At 38.9% G+C, this 19,349-nt stretch overlaps 1 protein-coding gene across 1 annotated transcript in view; it reads right to left on the bottom strand.

The window, feature by feature from the left end:
• Positions 1 to 19,349, bottom strand: part of LOC134003001 (RNA binding protein fox-1 homolog 3-like) — a 266,760-nt gene that overhangs the window by 246,684 nt on the left and 727 nt on the right. The gene's annotated exons all lie outside the window — the stretch shown is intronic.

Here is a 19,349-nt window from a genome sequence, read left to right on the forward strand (position 1 = left end):
GCACTGCGGAAACACACACTTGCGTTCACGCATTTAACCCTGATAATGGGATATAGCACAAGTATGCCTGGAGCCAGATAAACACATGGATGTATACTTCAAAATGTTGTGTGTATCGCTTTCCAAGCTGACTTTAGGATTTATTAAATAACAGTGTGCTTAGTCTATACAAACTATATGCTGTGCAGTCAAATGTGTGACGTGGATACGGAATGTGATTCTGTCCCATTTTGCTCTGTGGTTTTAAACATACTGAGTTATGCTAAATATGAAATCTCTGTATGGTTGTTCCTTTTAGGATTTAATGAATTGTGTTATTAAAAGTTGGATTTTTATTTTATTTTGAATTTTTAAAAGTATAAAATCCATGTGATGCTTTTAAACAAGCGTTGCAACAAAAAAATGAATATCTGGACATAATATTTAATTGGTGTTGATATTGTGAAAATATGAAAAAACTGAGTAACACGAGTAATGGATATGTATATCAGGCTATCCTTCATTTAAAAAATCATACATGCACTTTCACATCTGATGTCTGAATAAGTAACAAAGTCTCTAAAAGTGACAGAATTCTTACTAACGTATTCATTCATTGCTGTGTGTCCAACACGTCTGAACTGAATGTTGTCACATGTATGTAAAGACTACAGCAGCATACAATTTAAAATACATTACACCTTATTATCTTATGGACAAAGAAAAGAACATCATTGTAATGAATCAGGAAATACTGTGAATGAGGAAAGTTCTCCTCAGTTCTTCTCATGTCGATGTCGAGGGAAGGGGTCAACAGAAATCAGATAAGCACTTCCTCCCTAAATGTGTTATTATACATATATATCTCAAAATGATTTACATGTGAGGAAAATGGAATTAAAGCATCACAACTCATCATAAGATTTCATACTTGCACTCTGCCAGACATAATAATTCAATCTAAGTGTCCCTCAAACTCACAATGTTTAGTAATCACAGCCTCAAAGATCCATCACTGGTGCACCTTGTGAGAGAACTGAACACATGTGTCTTTCTTCACGTCATTACCTTCTAACTCAGCAATGATACCATACCAGATATTTGAGTCATTTTACCAGAGTATCTAACCAGCAATGTAACATACACCTTTGTCTGAATGACAGAAAGTCATTAGTGTAACATATAGATGTTATATATTCATGTTTGAAAAAATGATGAGATCATCTTGGCTGGAGAACAATAAACACAACCCGAACTGGCCCAGCAATAATACAGGCTTAAAGATTATTCATATTTTGGTTTTAATTTGCAAACTGTCATGTGCAGTTTCCACACTAAATAAAACACAAAGCTATTTTATCTTCAACCCATATGACTCTCTAACACCTGTTTTGTAGATTAAGATATTGAAGAGCTAACCAGTCACTTTGTGTGTTGTAGTGTACAGTTATGATAACACTAACCTGAACATTTAGTTTAACTTGAACTGGAGGCTTTTTATTTTCTAAATGAATTCTCAAACATTTCATGCATACATTTCATGGGGGATTAAACATACTGCAGCCTGATACAACCACGGAAAAAAGAAAAAAGAAACAGCTGTGAGAACTGTCTTGCTCATCATGTTGGCGATAGAGGTGCAGGGAGTTATTTAATACTCACAGAGGATTCAAAAACAATAAAAGACAGTGTTGGACACTTTGAGTCCAAAGGTCTTCTGCTAAATTCTTAGACGCAGTTTGGAATGCAACTAAATACAAAGACACTTCTGTCAAGATAGAAATATAAATGAGTTTCTGCCTGTTTGACCCACAGTTTGTGTGTTAACCTTTCTGAGAATCATTTTCAGTGCTCAAGATATTACAAATGTTCTGTTAAGACCCAGTTTTATCATCACATATCATGTGCTGAATAAGTAAAATGACTTAACAGTAAGTGTGTAAGCATGCTAGATATAGACAGAACAGAACATGACATTCATTGTATCTCTTACTGTCCTTTACACTCTGCTTTTTTATTCCAAATAAAAAAAGACTGTGTTCACTTTTTGTTGGAAAACTAAAAATAATTAGTGAATAATGAATGACTATTGTGAGATATGACACTTGACTGTCAATGTATCTGAATACTGAAAACCTTTTTTTTAAGTTATATTTTGTCCTCTACATCTCTGTTCTATGTACAGCATCTTTTCTTTTCTTTTCTCTCAGATCATGCTCAGTGTGTGGTGTGTCATTAGAGTCATTAGCTGGAGTCTTAATGTATTCTGTAAATGGTATTACCATGTGTAATCTCATGCCTGATGGGGAATTTGATGTATGTTTCAAAAATAACAATGTCATTCATTCCTTAACCATTTTTGGCAGGTCCTTATTCACAGCCTCAGTAACACACACTCTCTCTCACACACACACACCCTGGAGCAACACCACTGCAAAACCACAACACTTCACATCACATACAGTATACTGCATTGACCTGAGAGCTCCTCCATTGACAGCCTGAGTTTGAAATAACTAAAAATGATATCACTGCTGAAACTTTGTGTCTCCATTCTTAACTTCAGTGAGATGATGACAAACTCATGTAATGAAGGAAAAGAAAACAATCTACTTTTTGGTGGGATGTAATCTGTTTGAAAAAACAAAACAAAAAACACACTGTCATCAGGGATAAAAAAAAAAAAAAAGTCTAATTTTCTTCAGAGATACAATATATGAGGCCACAGCCCAGTGATGAAGTACATTTTACAATTCCAAAGGTTTCATTCTTCCATATGACTCTACTACTAAGGATAAATGCACTTTCTGCTGTATTACCTACAGGAAAACCTCTAAGATCGACTCTTAAAACAAGACATCATGCTATTGCTTACAGCAGCAGAGAGGGAACGTGTCACTGTAACAGTGGTGTACATCATTAATGCCAATAAAAACACTGGATCATCAGTGAGACATTTATGCTTTGCCACTTTACTCACTCTCTCACACAGGCAGTGCGTCAAAGAAATCCTTTGCTATGCATTTTCTGGTACAAGATGATCAAAAGGAAATGATCAATAAACACACATTTTTTGGTCAAATGGAAATAAAGAGCCGATATAAGAGAATAACCACAGAAACTCATGATTACACACTATGTCCATGTACAGTATGACTCTGCTTTTATGTGTGTGTTTGGTCCCTGCTTAGCGTTCAAGAGCTTCAAAGACCCCCACAGGGCCTCAGTACTCACCCAGAAATACATCATCATCTCGGCTGAGAGGGGATGGGAGACGGGGTTATGCAGGGACAGTGGATAGGCCAAAGTTCTTCCTCTTTCTCTCTCTTTGTTGGTGTTTTTCAGTACATCTATCCTGTTCTCCACTGATCTTCTTCTACTTCTTCTTCAGTCACTTCACTTTTTTGTCTTCTTTATGGGAAGTTTTTTTTTTGGCCAGCACTGTCTGCTCAGTGTTATCTGACGGCCAGCTAATTGCCCTTGTTTTTGTGGATTTGTAGCAGAGTTATATAGTCCCTTTTATGTGTCACTCTGCCCCTGAAGACAGCCGGTCTTCCTCTCCCACTGACTCTTCTGAAGCATGAGTTTGCTTCTCTGAGTCGCTGTTGAGGCTTTCACGCTGCTTCTCCTCTCCCTGAATGTTTCACAAAACACAGCTTCCAATTCTTTGCCGATGGGGGGAAAGAAGAGAGAAAGAGTAAGAGGGAGGCAAAAAGGAAAGAGCTCTGAGGCGTTGATACTATGTCCCTTCACTTTTTGTTCTTTACCTTACTTCTCTTTCTTCTCCAGCTTCTTCTTTTTCCTCCTCTCCAACTTGTCACCCTTTCCTGACTGATCAGCTCTTCCTGCCTCCTCTTTTTTCTCTTCTTTTTTCTTCGCTCACTCTATATTTCACTGACACACTGAAGCCTGTCTCGTCTTAGTCTGAGCACACTCTCTCCCTCTGCTTTTCTTCGGCTCTTGCTCTGTGTAGCTCCGGTCCAGCAGATCTGTTTTCAGGAGAGGCAAGTCTGAGCCAGACTTTATTCTTCAGTGTTCCTGGGTGAAGAGCGCTAGAGAGGCTGGGGGGGTGGGAAAAGCTGGAGTTCACCACACGGTACAGAAGCTTTCAACCGGGGAGAGATGAGTGCGGAGGGGAAGGGGTGGGGAAGAAAAGAGAAAAAAGGAAGAGAGTGAACGAGAGAGGGGAGAGAGCGGGAGGGAGGAGGGAGAAAGAGATGAGCTGGTGGAGGGATGCCGGTGATGCAGATACATGCTGGGAAGTGGAGGACAGCGACAGGCTGCGTAGAAGTTATGGGAAAACCGATGGAGAACCTGAATAAGGGAGGCAAGGAAAGACAAGACTGGAGAGTGAAAAGAGAGACAGAGAGAGCAGCTTGTTGTTGCTTATGCTAAAGAGCCAACGATACCAACCGGTTTCATTAAGTTGCACTGGGAGCGTCGGGGAGGAGGAGGAGGGTTGGAGGTTCAGTGGTGGTGCATACGGGGGGTAAGAGGCGAGAGACGTCAAAACAAAATACAATTTGGAGCACTTGTGTAACCTAAGAAGAGAGAGGGAGAGAAGTGATGCTAAACTAGAGGTGTTTTTTTCTAGTTCTTTTGTTTCCCTCCATTTGTTTCCTTCTCTGCAATGCTAGTGTTTATGTGTATGTGTGTATGGATGTACGTGTGTGCTGTTGTGTGTATTGGCTGGGTTGGCCAAGCTGCTGGACCACAGTTGTGCGGAGGGAATACTGTAGGCTGCCATGCTCAAGCTGTGTACGCATATTCATGTGTAGAGTGTGAAGAAAGTATGTTTTGCATGTTTGTAAAATTTCTTTGCAAATGACTTGAATGTCACACAAACACACACACAACCATTAATATGTTCTATATACCACATCTCCAACTTAGCATCTGCAACATCTGCAACACACACACACACACACACACACACACACACACACACACGCAGATTACATGCATGCGCGTGTGTGTGTGTGTGCATTTGATGGGTGTGCTTGCAACGTGGCTGGGCGAGACAAGCTGAGAGAAAGAGGTGGGTGAGGGTTGAATGTTGTAGCCTGCCTCAGCACATTTACCTCACCCACCCCCACCCCCACCCCCACCCCGCCAACCACCACTACAGTCAATACACCACTCAGGAAGGCTGCCATGTTAACCACTTCACTGCCTGAAATACTGCACTGCACACATTGGGAAGACTGGAAACACTGGGATTGCAGAGAGAGAGAGAGAGAGAGCTTTCCATTCCTGTGTGTCACTGACACACTGTACACAATACAATTTGTATTAGGATTCATCAAATGAATTAAAATACAAGTTTCTTTCTCATGCCAGGTCATGAATAAACTGTTCCAGATTGATTGGTATGAGACTAGAAAACTGAAAACTGCACAGAAATGTTGCTGTTGGCAGAAAAAAACATTTCTGAATGACAATAAATCCTTATTGTGTGCTGCAGATGAAAATTAACATTTTATATTTAACAAATCATAAAGAGGAAATCTTTTTCCCTTTCTCTTTTTTTTCCATTGAACTGCATATTTTTATATATTTTGTAATAGTCAACAAATCATATTATTGTGTGTAGTAGTAAGGGTAATAGTAATGTAAAACTTAGAGAAGGTTGCTGGTTCAGTCTCTAGACTGACAGGACACACACTCAGTTGCCCTGGAGCAAGGCTGCTCAGTGTCCAGCAGGACATGAATGAGTAGACAGTTGGAACCACCATCATTTGACTGGCTGAGTTCTGACAATGTGATTGTTACATGAGGTAGCTGTGTTTGGAACCCTACCAGCATGCACTGGGGCTGGATTCTTTTGTTCTACATTGTACTAATCAACGTTTCCACCCTTTCATCGTTGTCAAACAAGGCAGACATTATGTGAATGTGATCAGTGGTGTATGATTGGTGATGTTCCCCTCAATGGACATGCAATGCACTTTAAAGTGATAATCATGAGCCTGCTATGATAAATAAACTTCATTAAAGACTTTCAAAAAGCAGATTTGATTGCATATATATTTTTTAGCGAAGTAAATTCTGCAGTTAATCATTTAATACGTTTTATTGTTTCAAATGTCAGACTAAATGTCACATGTTCTGGCTCCATTTGTCTTTTAAAAGTTAGAATCCTTTATTTGAGTTTGTCTTTTTGCTCTGATAAACTCAAACTAATTCATTCATTTTTAGTGTACAGGCTTCTATTTCATTGTATATTTTTATCATGTCTTAGTAAACATAACCATGCTAAACTATTTAATTGTGCTAATTACACTAATAGGTCATAAAGATTAGTCAATAACCTGCATGTTCATTTTCTTCAAATATCATATCAACACTCTTTCATTAGACGTGTGATGAAGTAAGAACATGAGTTCAAGTGTGAAAAAGTTGACAGAAAACACTTCTAGCTTTGAAGAACCAACAAATCCAGACTCATGTCAAATGTCAACATTATAATCTGGATAACTATTTATCCAGATACAAAGTGAATGTGTGTTGGTGTTGGTAAATATGAATAAATCCTGTTAAAAACTAAAACAAATGGTCAGACCAAGTAAAGTGAAGCTTCAGTTTCTGTTTATTTGCAACTGAAAGCTCAGCCAAGCTCTGTTGCTCTATCTCTGTTATTTTCTAACGCTGTATCAAGGTTTATTTGTGTTGTCGATCAGCTAGTTGACAACAACAACATCAATATAAAACACCGTTTACAGAGCATTAAGGTTGGGCTCTTGCACAATAGAGCATATTAAGTAATCCACAGCTGAAAGTACTATCCCAAACTAAATGGCGGTGACTAGCTGGTTTAGGAGATTACTGAGCTTTTGAAATGAAACCATAGATTTGTGAGGTGTGAAGATGTACATCTTCAGGAGGATGCAATGAGCTTGGGGCTGAGAACCACAGACAGGGTAGAGAAATCACAATGTTGAGTTTGAACTTTTCATGGGATGATAAAATATAACAAGACACATCAGTCACTGGTATATTATCATTGTTGCTCTCAGTTCCCACAAAAATGTATTCTTATGTACACTTGAAATAAAGTGAAAAGTAAAATGTGCAAAGTAGCACTTTTAAAGATTAAAAAAAAAAATCATGGATATTCTCAAATGATCAAAAATATACAAAAATTCTAGTTAATGCAAACTCAAATTCACAATCACAATCCTTGTCTGATCACAGATGAAAGATAGTGGCATGGAGATAATACTTATTCTATACATGTACAAGGGTGGACTCTGAAGTCCACAGGGCTGTTCAGACAGATGATTTATGCACGTTAGCGCTTTTTTAGCTGTTCGACTGCAAATGTAGGAGAACTTATTTAAAGATCTGCATTGGGGGAATACAGTCCATATTAAAGTTGCATCAAACACTTTCAGTGTGGTGAAGTGTGTGTTTTTTTTACTGCACTCCAATTTTTGGAAGGTTATGTGTATCATTTCATCATCAATAAATCATTGCCACATTCATTTTAAAAGATTGGAATAAGTATTATAAACAAACCAGACCATCACCTCAACACTGCATACACTTTTACATTCCATGCTGCTGTATATGGGTTAGATCTGACACCAGAATCTAATGAATTCATTTAGAGCACAAAACCTGGTTTATAACACAGACCTTGTGGAAAGCTCTGTCCCTATACTCCTCATGACAGAAGCGAGTGGTGTACTTGGCAAATGTCTCAAGTTTGGCATATTGACATTTACCAATGTAAATAAAATTATAATGAGCTAATTCACAGTTAGAATAGATTATGAATACCATTTCATCTGGAGTCATTTGTACTGAAATTGGTTTTTAAGGCTTGTATGAAATGAGGCCATTTACATACATGTATGCATGCCTGGTGCAGCCTCAGCTCTCACTCCCCTTCACATATCCCACTGAGACAACCAAGAGCTCAGAGACGGGCTGACTTCTTTCTTTTTCCCCAGCAACTACCATTCAAAAGAGAACATTTCCTATCAGATCTGGTCTTCATGCTATTTCAGGTCTCGGTCATGAATAAGTTACTCCAGACTCTGCATGTGAGTGAACTAATGCAAAAAGACGACAGGCTAGAGGTGGGTGGAAGATGGAGAGGAGCAACATCAGGTCAGTCAACAGTGATGCCTGGTGTTGAAAATTTAGCACAAATTGAAATGAATTTATAAAGTGAATGTTGACTTGACCTTTGAGTTAAAATGTCCTCATGATGACCTCATCCCATCAGTGGTTGGAGTGCATGCCACATAATGGCAGCGTCCCTGGTTTGATTCCGGCCAGGGACCTATGCTCACATTTGATCTCTTTTTACTATTTTACTATTTTAACTTAGTTGTTGGTTATTATCTGTTTGTCTTTTGTTGAAAGGCAAAAAAAGCCCAAAATCTTAAAAAAAGAAAAAGAAAGAAATACGGATAATGCACGCATCATAGATACATGATTTATACTTGTTTCCTATATATATACAGTATGTATATATACAGTCCCCTGATTACCCTGGTGTACCAACACATTGTAAAAAGAGATTATGATGATGACTTTTATAAAGGTAAACAACAGACCAAAATATAATCTGTGCCAACTCTCTGGCAGAGGTAATAGGCTTCATATCTAATAACAGTGATATCCATACCTGGATATACTTTGCCTCAAAACTCTCCTGCAGTGGGTGCAGTGGGTGCAGTGCTCTCTTTTGTGGGACAGCGGGTGGTACTCATGCAGCAGAGTGGGCATCATCTTTTTGTTTTTCAGGGTGAGATGTTTTTAAATATTTAAACAGGTTACTTGTGTTGCTGCTGTGTGGCACATTCTCCTCACCAATAGTGCATCTCACTGTAGTTCTATCTACAGATGAAAAGTAGCACGGTGCGGTGCTGCTTTTCCTTTGTCCTTTCTATTACTTTCAGTCTCTCACGTTTGTTGTGGAAGTAAACATGCAGCGTGCCGTATGTGTGTGCAGCTGCTTCTCATGCAGTCCTGAGGATACCACAGTCATGTGACACAAACATTATAAAAACAAATATTTAAAACGTTAGGAAGTGATGCAGCCACCTCCGTTTTTTATATATATAACATTAGTAAAGAGAATTGATACCAAATGAGTAGCTTGTATGTATCGAAGTATCGATACCAGTATCGGTCCACCCATCCCTAATTGCCATCACTAATTGTTAATGCATGTATCAAATACATGACTTACATATACTTTACTAAATGAATGAATATAAAACATAGCCTACAAAGCTCAATACTCATCAAATCACACATGACTGAACAACCAATAATGTAGCTAACCAGGGCAGTGGCGGTTCTAGCTTGAATGACGCCCTGGGCGAGACCCCCCCCCCCCCCCAATTATTACAGTATTGCACTTAGAACAGCAAACACACTGTTTAAATGGCACAACAGCCAACTAAAACCTAACCCTTTTGGCCTTCCTTCATGCAAAATCGTCAATGATGTCATCAAATGAAATCTGCTCCCCTATTTCGTGATTGATACTAAGACTAAACCAATTCACCTTGGAGGTGCACAGATTCGTTTCATATTACTTTTTTTTTTTTAGCCATTTCACACAACCCAGAAAAATAAAAATGTGCATGAACTATAGGCCTGTATTTATAATATTATGAATGAAATGTGCGTTATTTGGAAGAAAGTCGAGGTGTGACTGACTTTAGCCCACTATTTCCATTACAGTATTGCTCTATTAATTGGATCCCCCGATCTCCCCTGCCTATTCCAGTAGGGAGACCCAGAAGTGAATGGTCCCCCCTGCCCCCTGCCCCTTCTCTCACAGCTTCTGTGCGCGCGGCACCATCTCAGCAAGCAGGGGCGCGTGCACAACAGATTGATAGATTGACTTGACGTGCAAATAATAGAAAACCGCTTCGTGGTGCAAATTTTTTCTTTTTTTTATTTTCTTGAAGAGTTCGTGTCGCCCCCCATGAGTCATGACAAAATGCCGCCCTGGGAGCTTGCCCAATTCGCTCATATCAGGGGCCACTATTGAACCAGGGTGATATCGTTAGTAACACTGACCAACATCTCTTCTAGTTGTGTCATTTAAATTAACTTTTAATTTTCTTTTGCTGTGGAGGTAGTGTGTGACCAACTTCACGGTCCACTTTCACTGTCACTTTCCAGCATCTTGTCCATTCACAGTTTCACAGTGACATGACTGTAGAGTTTTAAATATAAGGCTTGTACATCATGTTTGGACACAAACTGGCTGACAATTAGCAGATGTTACAACCCAGATGGGTACTGTTTCACACAGGTGAGGAAACTCAATAAACAATGGAGGGGATAGTTTCTATAATGAACACTGTATTTAAAAGGGGCCATGGAGGGTTCTGGGCTTGTTGCTACAGAGGCAGAGGTTCTTCGTTGGCAAGCTTTGCCCTTTAGCTGAAGAAGAGGATAATGGATTTATTGAGGATCTCCCTCTATACCTAATGTGTTGAACAATCAACATAATGTTTGTGTTGGAGTGTCCAGCACAGTACTTCATTCTCAAAATACACAAATACAAACACAGTTGAGATGTTGTGTAATCAAGACATGTACAGTAAACTCAAACATTATTGATGACTCAAAATCATTATGACCCCATCTATTTGTTACTAGATACATGGTAGTTCAGTATTTGAGATTCATTTAAGAAAACAATGTTAAATCTAACATACTGAATGAGCCCCTTCAGCCCAGAAACCTACTGTCTAGGTTTCTGTGTTGCCAGCAGCCCTATATCACGTCTTCAGAGAGAAGTGATTCCTGCTCATCCCCAAATCTGAGTCCTCATGCCAGAATTCCTCTCATTGACTCGCTGTCTGCTGCCAGACACACTGCGCAATCTCTCACCTGGAAAAACTCAGCAGGCTGCTTTGGCACCATTACTGTTTACTCTTCCTTCTCCAGGAGAAAAAAGAGGCAGGTTTGCGGTGCATTTGTGTCTGTATGTGTTGCATCTTAATAACAGGTGTCCTTTTAGTGTGTTAGTGGGCACACATTGGCATTCCCTTCATCTCTGTTTTCTCTATCTGGGATATCAGGGGACAGTACTGGCTGCTGTCCACTGATGGGGAAGAAGAGACAGACTACAAAGAATGAAGAGGTAAAAAGCAAAGTCTTTTTTCAGTAAGGAACACTTTGATATTGGTTTCATCATGACTCAATATTCTTTTCCCACAAAAATGGAAATACGTTTTCACAATGATGCTGACTTGTTTTGGTGCTTCATATTGGGATGATTGTGTGTTAAAATGCAGTCCTCCAAATTAAACAATATTTGTAACTGCCCTCCTGAATGACAAATAAGACCTAATATTACAACGTTACAACTCACATTTGGAATAATAAATATGTTTTTATGATCTGATAAGGCTATGGATAATGTTTGATAACATTAAGGCTCAAGACATGGTTGGAGTTACAAAAGATACTTAGTTAAACTCTCATCATCTGGGGGCCACAAACACAAGTAGTGAACACAACAGTGATGCGTGATCACTTTTTAAGTTAATATTGCAAACTTATTAGCAAACAGTTGTTTATATCTACATGAAGCAATTGGGAGCAATGCAATCATTGATTTGTAGTCCTCTCTCTTTCCACCTGGTGAATGTTGGCTCTGTCTTGCTCTCTACCAACTCCTACCAACTCCTATCAACTCCTACCAACTCCTACCAACTCCTACCAACTCCTACCAACTCCTACCAACTCCTATCAACTCCTATGAACAGCTTACATAAGCTGTAGCATTTCTCCAAGATGCTTCTTAAACTGATAACACACATACACACACACACACACACACACATACACACACACACACACACACACACACACACACACACACACACACACACACACACACACACACACACACACACACACACACACACACACACACACACACACACACACACTTTTTTTTTTGTAACAGTCACATTAAAAAAAGTCACTTTGATATCCTTGATTAGGGAATCTACGTTCTTGGCCTTTTTTATGCCTTCCTCTGATATGTCCACCTAGATGTCTAGAAAGGTTGTGCTGCTCTGCTCATTTGCTTAAATTCTATTGACTTAAGAAGACAAACTGCTGAATCATTTTAAACTGCATCCAGTAGTTGTCCATGCACATTGACATGAAGAGCTGAAGGAGAGGGGATTCCTTAAAGGAAAGGGATTTTTAGCATCAAGGCTTTACTGCAGCTGTGTGTTGCCTCTGAATAACTAAACTGGTGGACAAGATGACCAGCAGATCCAGAGACGCTGCTGGAAGTCTTGTGTACAGCAAACAGCTGCTCTGTAAACCTTACACGTATTTTCCTCAGCTAATGGAAGGGAGGAAAAGGGGAGAAATGTTGCCATGCTCCTTGTGGATATATGAGGCTAATAGTCAAGGAAAGGTAAGATAACACTACATGTATGTTTGTTTATTAAACAGCATGAAAATGAAAGAAAAACATGATGAGATTATGTTTTTATATGCAACATGAATTTCAGGGGGGGAAATTGTCCTTGGTAAATATTACCAGGTAAATACTACTATCTATCCTCAGTCATTTCATCAACCTCATCTTCAATCAGTTCCAGCATATGATTAATATCTTGATATTTAATCTGTTCTTATATTCTCACTAATCACCCTGAATGTATTCAAAAATCAGCCATGGATGATTCATAGTGGATTGTATAGAACTTTATTCATACAAAAAATAAAAAAAAACATGTATTTATTTTACTCATGACAGTTAATACATATTCATCAGGTCATCCTAATATGCAGTACAATTATTATTTTATTTTTGTGAGCAACTACTATGGTGAGAAAATTCTAATTGCTTTGAAGCAAAAAAATTTAAATTTTTCTTATTGTGAACAAATTATGACCAAAACCAAAAATGTGTTTGTGTGTCTTTCTTCCATCCTCTCTGTCTCTCTGTCTCTCTGTCATAAAGTACATACAGTAGTTTTAATTTTATAGAAATCAGTTTTGACCAGTGGCGGCTGGTGACAAAAATGTTTGGGGGGGGGCGCAGTTTGATGGTTGGTGGTCCTAGGGTTAGTGTCAAATAAGCCGTAGCACCACTTCATACCGCAGCAAAAAAATAAAAATAAGAAAGAAAAACCAATCTAAAAACAACACAACACACTATAATGTTCCCTGGTTTGTCCCAGTATGGTATCTCAGACCCACAGAGAGAGGAATAAACCAATAAGGTAATATGCTTAAAAAGAGACACCACCTATATTTTAGTTATTGTGTCTTCAGTCCTGATTTCACTGTCATCTGTTAGTTGTTGCAATACCTAAACATGACAATAGATGGCGCATTAAGCACTATACACTGCTGTGATGAAGCATAACTTATTTAACTTATTTTAATAATGAAATGTACCCAAATCAACTGTAATAGTCAAAATTACTTCCATCATTTCTTATCCTGCATTTATGCATTTTAGTTTTTTACACTTCATAGTTATTTGTCTTTTATAAAGTATTTTTAACACTTTACAATATTAATAACAGCAATGCAGCTACTACCTGATCTTTTATATGTCCTGTTGGAGCTGCTGGATGCAGCCACTGACTGAATCTATGTTCCTCTTCTGGAGCTTGGCATAGCAGAGGACCACGTGTGGCCAGATGTGGTGAAACAGCTGCATAAAGAGCTCAGCAATGCTAAGTCTGCTAAAAACCACTTAGCTTCATGCTATTGTCTTGATGGCCGCAGCTACTTTAGTGTTTGCATTTTTTCAGAGAGATTTTTTAGGTCTCGTTCCCCTGTCGTTGTTCACAATGCTTCGGTGCTGACACAAAAGGAATGCATCCAACACTGCATCCAGCTAGCCAGCTCCGTTTATCATAACAGCAGAGGGACAAACTCTCAACTCCTCCATCACCTGCTGCTGTTTTATCCTCTTTCTCTCTTCTAGTTAAAGTCTTGTGAAATTATGTTTTTGTAGAGAAATAAACAAATAATCTTCTTTAATTTCCGCGGCTCCACTTTAACGTCATCTCCTGAACCTACCGTCAGCAGGAGTTTGGGTGACAGCAGCTGACGGGAGGGCGTGAATGACAGCCAGAACTGTCCAATCACAGTAGATTAAAAAACATGAAACAATAACAATACGCTGCCAATAAAAGTGGGCGTGTCCGGGGCGCACTGAGCTGCGCCCCGCTGGAAAACTGACGCAGGCCAATGAGAGACTAGCCTCAGGTCATGTGCTTGTCAAAAGTTTGAGGGCTTGCATTGACTCCCATTAGGCCGGCGCCCCGCATACAGGAAGTACATATAGAAATGAATAAAATACCATTTGGAATCGATTTATAATGAATGCTGACAGGTGCTGAGAGACCAACAGGCGCATTTTACAAGCAAATACTTTTTATTTCATAATGATTTAGCATTATCTAATTCATTTATATTTAATATGTTTAAGTAGACTTTCTCTAGATTTTTGGATGGGGCGGCGCCCCAGCGCCCCGCATTTACCAGCCGCCACTGGTTTTGACAGTAATTGTCTAAAACAGCTGGTCACTGCTGGGGTGTAATTTCCACTGGGGACAGGAGGGACATGTCACCCCCACTTTTCAAAATCCCGTTTGTGTACCACAAACTTTCAAATTTGTTTTTTGTGTTTTTTTTTTTTGGGGGGGGGGGGTTTTACCGCACAGCGTCATTTTACGGAGCCCGTAAAGGATCATGCAATATCTTTTTAAAGTTGACGGAATCGAGCGCACGTTTTATGAACTCGTTCGCACATTTTAATATAACGTGTGCACATTTAATTAACTCGTGCAAACGTTTTATTAACTCGTTAGCACGTTTTATTAATTTGTGTGCACGTTATTAACTTGTCTGCACGAAATACTAATTTGTGGCCACGAGATACTAATTCGAGGCCACGAAATAAGTAGGCTATAAGCAAGAAATACTAATTAATAATATTAATATCATTCCTGGACAGCTGGGTAAGCAAATCGAGCGCACCTTCTCTAGAACCTGCAATAGCCTTGAAATCATCTTAAAAAGCCTTTTTCCCTGATCATCTCCTTTGAAAGTAGCATCATGTGTGTCAGACTCTCAGCTGAGGGAAGACATAGGTTATATGAACTGTAGTGTTTAATGATGCAGTTACAGTAGCGCTCACTGTATGTATCACGTTGCCAAGGGAACCTATAGCCTATATATATATATATATATATATATATATATATCCCATTAGGCCGGCGCCCCGCATACAGGAAGTACATATAGAAATGAATAAAATACCATTTGGAATCGATTTATAATGAATGCTGACAGGTGCTGAGAGACCAACAGGCGCATTTTACAAGCAAATACTTTTTATTTCATAATGATTTAGCATTATCTAATTCATTTATATTTAATATGTTTAAGTAGACTTTCTCTAGATTATTGGATGGGGCGGCGCCCCAGCGCCCCGCATTTACCAGCCGCCACTGGTTTTGACAGTAATTGTCTAAAACAGCTGGTCACTGCTGGGGTGTAATTTCCACTGGGGACAGGAGGGACATGTCACCCCCACTTTTCATATATATATATATATATATATATATATATATATATGTGTGTGTGTTTTAAAGAAACTTTGGCCTCTCTGAGATAATCCAGTCCAGATTTGACCAGTATATATACTCATTAAAATAAAACCTTGTCTGGGCACCACCTCCATTTTTGTTTAAAATGTGTTAGTGCCAGTAGGAAGCACTAACCCTTATTCAATTCAATCTACTAGAACTAATCAGTCTCATAACTGGAAGCTCCTTTCCAAGCAGTGATGTCTCTTTCACTAACAATCTCTAGTTGTTTGAGTAGACCCAGCATTGTTTTGGTTTAGAGTCACCAGTGATGCTCAACCCTGACCAAGCAGCATGGGCCGTGGGCATGACTTTGTGGGTGCAGTGGTGTTGAATCACTGGTGAAGAGGATTCAAGCCGTGCTCAGGCAGCTCTGGAAAGACTCAGTGTGGCTGACTTTTGACAGCAAGCAGACTGAGTTCCAGTTTCAAGCATCACTATCTGCTTCCAAGCAAAGTTTGAGTTTGACTCATGAGTTTCTGCAGACCAACTCAGAGGGAGATTCCTCTGATGTTGTTTTTTTTAATAATTTTGAACAAAGAGGCAGAGGCAGTGTGTTTTAATTTATTTATTTTTTACCAAATTACTGATGAATAATCAATTTCTTGGTTTCAGGGACTTTATGGTGTATTTGACCATGACTTGAGATGGCAACACTGAGCAGTTAAGTTTTGGGTTTTAGTTCACTTCATAGCTACTATGTCTGAATATTTCATATCTCCTTGTACCATATATTGTACAACAATTCAAAAAACAATATTCAACCAGACTCATACCTAAGTCATACATTTTTCTCAAGCTATGTTAATCTTAAACTCAGAGGGAAAAACACTCATCCCATAATGTGTGTCCAGGAAATATATTCTCTTTCCTCAGTACAGGAACTCAGGATTATGCTTTATAGGTCCAGCTCAGCTACAGTACACATAGCAACATACAGTACATACATACACAATGTACATACTGCATACACATACATATTCACACACCTCATTACCTTTTAGGGCAGTTGCCTTCGTCATCAGTTCTAGTGCACAATAAACTCAGTGGAGCGACGCCTGTGGAAGTGTAGTTTCTCTCTCTTCTCCAAGTCTGTCTCTATTCATTTTCAATTAGTTCAATTAACACGTTAATTACTTGTCCCACAGATAAAAGAATAAGTCAGTGACTTAAATGATTCAGAGACCAGCTTACAGTACAGTATGTACTACTAAGCAACACACAGGCATTTGATAGCAACTTGGAGAGGTGGAATGTGGATTTTAGATATATAGTTAGATATATTGTTTTTGATTGGGTGCTCATCTAATGTAATGCTTCTCTTCTGTGAAGTTTAAGGGGGTCTCTCATGACAAACAAGACAAGGTGAAAACCTAGTGTGTGACAAGACCATGTGTGGTCATGTGTATGATTGTGGCCAATGTGTTTCAGGGATAGTCAGTGTTAGTTTCCTAAATGTAAATTCCTGGATATTAAATTTTCATTATTAAAATAGTGGTTGTAGTCATATTTAATTCTAGAGTGTACTGAAGTAGCATATCACATAACATGGTTAAGCAATTATTCAGTTAAAGATTTCCCACTTATGTCTTAAGATGTTTGATTTGAAAGAGAACTTTTAATTTAAATTATAACTATTGTAACAGCCACTGCCACTGATCTTTCATATGTTATGTTATATGTATATATATATACATATGTTCTGTCAGCAAATGGTCTCATCCATATGTTTACACACAATTAGCATGCTAGGTTAACACCATGAACACATCAATAATGGTGCTTTTCCACTACACCGTTCCAGCACGACTCGCCTCGACTCGACTCGCCTCGGTTTTTTTTGCGTTTCCACTAGGGATAGTACCTGGTACCTGGTGCTTTTTTAGTACCTGCTCTGGTGAGGTTCCAAGCGAGCCAAGCCGATACTAAATGTGACGTCACCAGACTGCCGGCCACTGATTGGTCAGAAGAGTTGTCGCTGGAAGAGTCATGAGCCGTCCCACATAAGAATCAAACCTGGCATTGTTAAATACCGGCAGCAGCGTTACAACTATAGTTACATCTATACGGCTCAATTTTCTTGCTTTGTGTGTGACAGAAAGCCTCATACAGCAGCAAGTACACCACTGCCTCAATGCCCTCCATTGTTTATGTGTTTTGTGTCGCGTATAAAACGAAGTCACAGCAGTTTCGCAGAGCTGTGCTATGACGACCACATTGAGTAGGTACTTTTTTGTAATGGAAAAGGTCGTTCCTGGAACCGTACCGAGCCTAGTCGAGCTGAGTAGTGGTAGAACTGTATAGTGGAAAAGCGCCATAAGTGGCAGAAAGCGACCTGTGGCCAGCTGTCATGCAATATCTATGGAAAACCTGCAGACAAGTGTGGCCTAAAAAAAGTTGAGTATAGTTTAACTTTTTGTGACAAACTGCAGCAAACCTGCAGCCAATCAATACACAGAGTCATACACATATGGTGAGCTCTGGTGAGTCTAAAATAATAATATATATTCTTTATATGTATAGACACACGCACGCACGCACGCACGCACGCACGCACGCACGCACGCACGCACACACACACACACACACACACACACACACACACACACACACACACACACACACACACACACACACATAAACACAGTGTATATTAAACTTGAATAAAGCAAAAAAGGATCAGATATATAAAATGCTGCCTATATAACATCATACATTACATATTGGACAGACGCTGACAGTGATATATCTGTGACAAGCCAATATTGGCCGATCAATATATCAATAGGATTTTAAAATAGACCCTATCAGTCATGCTTAAAAAAAGAACAACTTAATCGTACATTTCCAATAATACAACTTGATACTGTATTACACCCTCCCTGATTAAAACCCCCATGTCCCCAGTTTTCAGTGCAGTCTTTAATTCATGTGTAGTCCTCACACCACTGCAACATCAGCAGGCTTCTTTTCTGACTCTTGACAAAGCTTCTCCAGAGACACAGAAAACGTATCACTACTCTTTATTTAAAAGCCTGATCCTTCACAGTTCCTCTACACTAATGAATAGAACAAGTACTTGAGAATATTGAATATTCGCACAATATACTGACTAACAACTTCAGTCAATAAATATGAAATCACTGTGAACTGTGAAAACAGAGTGAGAGGCTGATAGAGGCCAACTTTGGTCTTTGTTATGGACTTCTAACTCCGTGGCAAATGCTCTCTCATATCATAAAAAATAGCTGTGTGTGTGTTGTGGGGTTCCATACAGCATGAATGCATAAAATAAGATAATAATATTTGATGATGTCAGCTGCTGTGTAGGTATTCTAAGTTTAGAAAATTGCAACAATCAAAATGCATTGAAAATAAATGCTGTGAATTTCCCAGAACACCATCTGAAAGCCCTACAGTACAACTGATGTCCAATTTCCAAACAATGATAAATTATCTACATTTATAATTTGTACAAAAAAGCAAAGGAAACTATTATTTTCCCATAAACCAAAATCAGCGGTCTTTCATCAGAGGCAATAAGCAGACAAATCTGAGAGTGTGTATGCTTCACAGACTCAGGGGCAAGTCATCAAACAGCCAGCAAATATCCTCTGCTGTATCCTGACGGGATGACAACATCAATATCTATCAAATATAACATTTATCAGCAGTTCAATAAAACAGAGCCATGCAATCAGCAAGTGACATGGAAGAGATTACAGCCTAATTCAAAGTTAATTGAAATACCGC

The sequence above is a fragment of the Scomber scombrus genome, chromosome 21 (assembly GCF_963691925.1).
Source record: "Scomber scombrus chromosome 21, fScoSco1.1, whole genome shotgun sequence".
Taxonomy (NCBI): domain Eukaryota; kingdom Metazoa; phylum Chordata; class Actinopteri; order Scombriformes; family Scombridae; genus Scomber; species Scomber scombrus.